We start from the raw sequence: 6499 nt of genomic DNA, 5'->3' as shown, positions 1-6499 counted from the left end.
GGATATGCAATTAGCGGACCTCCAGCTGTTGCAGAACTACAAGTCCCATGAGGCATAGCAAGATTCTGACAGCCACAAGCATGACACCCAGAGGCAGAGGCATGATGGGACTTGTAGTGTTGCAACAGCTGGAGGTCCGCTAATAGCATATCCCTGCTCTATAGGGTTATGGTCTGCAGGCAAACACCAACACCCAAAGACCAATTTTTCTGTCCCTGTTCGACAGGTCAAAAATTAAATTTTTTTGGCTGTGTAAATGTCATTATTGCTGCAGCAATTCTATACAAGGTACAGATGTGGTACTTTACAGGCAGACTAAGGGGACCCCCAGGCACTATATTTAAAGGATTTTTTCATTTTTATTGTTATTTCTCTTTTTTTTTCTTAATTTATTGATGATTTAACAATACAAAGATATAATCAGAGTGATCATTGATACACGTCCCTCAGGGCAGTACCCAGACCCCCATACCCTTTGTATGCCCAATTACTTGCATATAAGACTTCAAAATGGGCACTTTTGATTTTTCTAGTTTGGGTCCCATAGACTTCAATGAGGTATGTTATTCGGTTCCAAACTTTTGCGATGTTCAAAAGTTCTGCTACGAACCAAAAAGGGGGTCATTCGGCCCATGTCTACTCCTCACTACTTCTCCCCTGCTCTAGGAGCTTCCTGTATTTAAGTGGTGCTTAAAGAACGGAGTCTCCGTAATCAACAATGAATGTTCTTTCCCAACTGAATACAGTATCTTTCATTTCCTCCAAATTCTGGGTCCCAAAAAGAATTATCAATGTGGAGAAGATTGTAAGTCAGTCTTTTCCTCACTGATCAGACTGTCTCAGAACCCCTCACCCTGCATGAATGAGAACTCCTGAGTACACCTATTGCACGAAAATCACCCCCCTTAAAGGGACCACAACCTAAATATGGGTGAAACATAGCGCTCATCCAGGACATATATCATATATAATATTTTTTTTTTAATGTTATTTTATATACATTTTTATTACTATTAGGAATATTTTTATTGTTAGATTGTTATTGTGTGGTACATATTGGATCTTGTACCTTAAATTTTATTATTGCAGCATTTCCTGTGATGAGCTGATTTTTTTTCTCTCTGGCAGTAGCTTCTGCACTATGAGTAGTGTCTATATTCTGATTCATTTGGTCCATCATTGGGAGGGTAGGAGTTTCTCAGTCTCACTAGTGTTTATCATACATAACTGGGAGGGCAGTTTTCTCAGGACAACTAGCCTGCTGGCTTTATTCTGTAGGTTGTGATAGAGAGGTTTAGTCTACAGTACTTTAGTTTGTTAATGCACAGGGTAAAAGTTATTTGCTAGTTCCTACTCAAGCTGGTTGTCCCACATTTCTCAAAACTCATTGGCTGAGCAATCATAGAGGCATCAGGGTGGCCCTTCCCCCATTGAGTTGAATGTTTTAATCATTGCAGAAGTGTAGATAATTCATGGTGGGGGAATACCATTTTTACAGTTCAGATACAGTCACCACTCTGAGGAAGAGGTGGAGCCTTGAAACATATCAGTGGCACTGGCAGCATTTTGTTTGTAAGGTTTGTGTTGTACAAAGCCCTGTAAACACGATCAGAATAACGTACCAAAAAATAACGCTTTTGAAGCGATCGTATCATAATCTGATCATTATTACACAGTTTTCATCTGAAATTTTCTGAAGGGACAAACACAAAAATTATTTTATGTTGTGTTTATATAATTTGTGAATTGTAATTGTGTCCTGCGTTAATATGATTTGTTTTTAAAGCATCAATGCTTTTCAACATTTGTTTTTGGGGAAATATACATTTCAAGAAGGGGTTCCAGATGTTGTAGAATTTTTGGGATTGTGTGTATGTTTGGTAATATCAATTTTGTCAAGTCTCACTGCTTTTATAATGCTTCAGTTAAAACGGACTTTCACTCACAGTCATTTTTTCATAATGCATTTTTTTTAGCTGCTAAGATACAGAGGTTGTAAAGTTTAGAGCAAGAAAAAGCAGTAGAGTTGGAATATGTTTCATGAACAGAATGAAAGAGCTAAATGGGGAAATACTTCCCTGTTTCATTCTGGACAACTCATCATAACTCTGAAAGTTTGTCACAACAAATATGCTATAGGGCTGGAAGCCAAATGGTTTAAGGCCTTTTAAAGCATGAGGAATTTGAGCATTTTATAATGTAGTTTGTCCCCCTTTTTGGTCTGATGTATAAACCACTATAAAAAGTACTATGTAACTAACAAAAGCATTATAGTACACCATATCATTTATGCTTCCTCTAAGCACCTTGGGGATTAACCAAACATTTTAGCATACTCATTTTTCATGGTCTGCTTAACTGGGGGCATGGAAGTGTCCTTTGCCTTTATAATTTCTGCTGATCAGTGTCTCTCCTTGTCAAGTGATATGTGGCAGTGATAAGATTTTGTGTATACGTTTTCTAAAAAGAAAAATTGTTTAACTATCTTTCCAGCTTCTTGTGTCTGAAAAAAAGTATTTTTAGCTCTCAGTGCCAGCAAAAAATACATTTCCAGCTTTTGGTGCCAGCAGAAATAATGACAGTTCATGGTGGCAGTAAAGGTTTATGGTCAAACTCTGGAATCTGGAAGTATAATGCCAATCTTTTGTGTCAGCAAATGTGCAATGTTCATCTGTAGTATTAATAAATTATACTGCCAGGCTACGTGGGATTTAAATACAATACAATCCTTTGCAATACAATATTTATAAATATTATTATTGGTGTAGCAAGGTCCCAGGCCTCCATTGGTCTGATGAGAACCTCTAGGGCCAGGGATAGCTGGCATCCCCCTGTATGTAGTGGGTTGTGAGGCATAGAGGGTGCAAAGATGGTGAAAGTCATTGGGCGCCAGACACTTCTTGGATGTAAAAGAGGTTTTATTTCTCTTAACAGTCCTTTTTGTATTTTTGGGGGGAGAGAGGGTTAGAGCTAGGACACTCTTATATAGCTGCAAACTGAATTAGCAGACTCCGAGAATTCAATAGGAGGACAGCCGTGCAGCGAAAGGCCTCTAGTAAGAAGCCACATCTGCACTTGCAGGAATGCTGTCTCCTATGGCAAAAGTCTTTAACAGTTCCTAACACAAAGTTTAACAGTTCTTTCAGCTTCACTACAACTTCTCCTTGTAGTTCTTCCATACACTGAGCTCCCAGCCACTCACTAGACCCTCTGATTCACTGCCACTGAACCCCTTGAGCTCTTCCAACCTTCACGGTGGAACCTTCCTTGAGCGCCACCCCCGCTTCTCTGCTGGGTCCCTAGCTTGGCACTCTAGATACCTCACAAGCTTCTCCCAAGCTGGCCCGCTCGGTCCCTAGCTTGGCACACAAGGCTGCTCTGCAAGCTTTGCCTCTACTGGCTGGGTCCCTGGCTTGATTCCCACTGAAGTTTCCTGATTCTTCACTGTCCCCGGTTGGTGAGAATGCTGCTCCGGTACTTGCTTCAGTTACTCACTGTGGTCCCTGGTAATAAGGCAGATAGTCCCTTACTGGTGACAGCTTCCCCTCTACCTCCGACCATGACAGGTTCTCCTTTTGACAGAACTGTCACTTTTGGTTGGACTGCAAGCTGCAATCCCAACCCTGCGCTGCTCTCTTGCTTCTGGATAGGCCTTCAGATAGCCTAGCAGCTAGATGTGCCAGGCATAGGCCCAATCTCTGGCCTAGCAGCTTGGGCAATATGACACACGTCCACCCAGACAGTCATCCAGGTGGCACAGAACCTACATCACCTGACTCCATCCGAATATATAGGTTATCCGAGCAGGCCAAGGGATTCAAAAAAACCCCTGCCCATTGGCTGAGATACCCCACATACCCATAACCTGACCTTGGGTTGCCCTTCTCATATCTAGTACCACCAAGTACCCGGCCACCTAGTGGTAGAAGAGAAAAGTGCATCTGAATGTGAGTGGGATCAATTAGAAAGCAATTGAGCATGTTGTCCCTGAAGTTGATGTGTTGAAAACAAAAAAAATGGGCAAGGATTTGAACAACTTTGACAAGGGTCAAATTGTAATGAATAGACGACTGGGTCAAAGCATCTCCAAAATTGCAGCTCTGGTGGGATGTTCCCAGTTTGCAGTAGTCCTGACCCACCAACAGTGGTCCAAATAATGAAAACCAGTGACAGTCAGGAGCAGCCAAAGCTCATTGATGCACATGAAGAGTTTAAGCTGGCCCATGTAGTCCAGTCCAATAGAAGAGTTACTGTAGCTCAAATTGCTGAAAAAGTTAATGCAGGTTCTGATAGAAAAGTTTACATAACAAATAACATTTTGTTGTGCATGGAATTGCATAGCAGCAGACCCAACAGGGTGCCCATGATGACCCATGTTCACAGTCAAAATGGGCCTACAATGGGCATGTGAACATCAGAACTGGATCATGGAAGAAGGTGGTCTGGTTTGAATCATTGAATAATGGTTTGAGGAACACAGCAATGAGTTTGAAGTGTTGACTTAGCCTCCAAATTCTCCAGATCTCAATCTAATCGAGCATCCATGGGATGTGCTGGAAAAACAAGACTGATCCATGGAGGATCTGTTTCTTAGTGCCAGATACCACAGCATACCTTCAGAGGTCCAGTGGAGTCCATGCCTTGTCGGGTTATGTTGGGTGGTCATAATATTTTGAATGATTGGCTGATCACTGTGTGTGTGTGTGTGTGTGTGTGTGTGTGTGTGTGTGTGTGTGTGTGTGTGTGTGTGTGTGTGTGTGTATACATATATTATATAATAGGATTTTTAAATACAGCTTACCTGTAAAATCCTTTTCTTGAGAGTACATCACAGGACACAGAGTATTCATTACATAGTGGGTTAAATAGGCACCATCGGTGATTGGACACTGGTTAACACCAATTAAGGAGTATTCCTCCCCTATATAACCCCTCCCATACGGGGAGGACCTCAGTTTTGTAGCAAAGCAATCGGTAACCACGTAAAACCCATAGAAGGGCGGGAGCTCTGTGTCCCGTGATGTACTCTCAAGAAAAGGATTTTATGGGTAAGCTGTATTTAGAAATCCTATTTTCTTGATGATACATCACGGGACACAGAGTATTCATTATGGGATGTCCCAAAGCAATGCTCATTTGAGGGGAAGGAGACACAGATCAGAAAATAGATCGCAAACGGACCAGAGGAACTAAACTGCAGCCTGCAGTACAATGCGCCCGAAGGCGGTATCCTCTTGCCCTCTTACATCCACCTGTTAGAATCTGGTGAATGTATGGACTGAAGACCAAGTCGCAGCCTTACAGATCTGAGCTATGGAGGCCTGGTGATGCACTGCCCAAGAAGCACTAACAGCCCTAGTTGAGTGCGCTTTCACATGAAAAGGAGGAGTCTTCCTCTTTATATCATAAGCCTGAAAAATAACCTGTCTAATCCATCTAGAAAGAGTGAATTTCGATGCTGCTTGGCCTTTCTTATGGCTATCCGGTAGAATAAACAAACAATCAGTTTTCTGTATCTGAACGGTTGCCTGCAGATAGACACTGACTGCTCTAACCACATCAAGAGTGTGCAAAGATTCTTCCTCCATGGACTGCGGATCTGGAAAAAAGGATGGTAGGATTACATCTTGATTCAAATGGAATCCTGAAACCACCTTAGGTTAGAAGGAACGATTAGGACGCATAACAATCCTGTCCTTGTGAATAATTAAATATGGCTCTTTACAAGAAAAAGCTGCCAATTCTGATACTCTCCCAGCAGAGGATATGGCTATCAAGAAGACTAATTTTTTAGTCAAAAGCGCTAAAGGAGCCAGGTGCAGTGGATCAAAGGGTTGTCCCTGTAAAGCCGACAACACCAAATTCAAATCCCATGGGCATACTGGAGGTTTGACTGGCGGATTTAACCGCAGTGCCCCTGAATAAAGGCCCGGACAAGGGAATGTGAAGCAATTGGCTTCTGTAAAAAATACAGACAAAGTCGAAATTTGGACTTTGATATTGCTCAAAGCCAATCTCATTTCTATGCCTGACTGAAGAAAGGTCAAGATTCTGCTAATCATATACCTTCTAGGATGCCATCCCCTGGGTTCACACCAGGAAACATATGCCTTCCAGATTTGTAGTAAATAAGCCTGGAGGCCGGCTTTCTGGCATTGACCAGAGTGGAAAGGACTGACTCAGAGAGCCCACGGTCTTTTAAAACATGGGTCTCAGCAGCCAAGCCGTCAAATTTAGACTTCGTAAAGCAGGGTGGCAAATCGGACCCTGTGTGAGCAGATCTGGCTGGAATGGGAGGACCCAAGGCCTGCCTGCTGCCATCTTTACAATCTCTGCATACCAAGGTCATCTGGGCCAATCCGGGGCTACTAAAAGGACCGACTTTGCTTCCCTTTTGACCCTTCCCAGGAACCTCGGAAGAAGTGGGTTCAGAGGGAAAGCATACATTAGATTGTACTGATCCCATGGGATTGTCAGAGCATCTGACCCCTGAGTAAGT

The sequence above is a fragment of the Aquarana catesbeiana genome, linkage group LG10 (assembly GCF_042186555.1).
Source record: "Aquarana catesbeiana isolate 2022-GZ linkage group LG10, ASM4218655v1, whole genome shotgun sequence".
NCBI classification, from domain to species: Eukaryota; Metazoa; Chordata; class Amphibia; order Anura; family Ranidae; genus Aquarana; species Aquarana catesbeiana.
Note: the sequence above shows the minus strand (reverse complement) of the source record.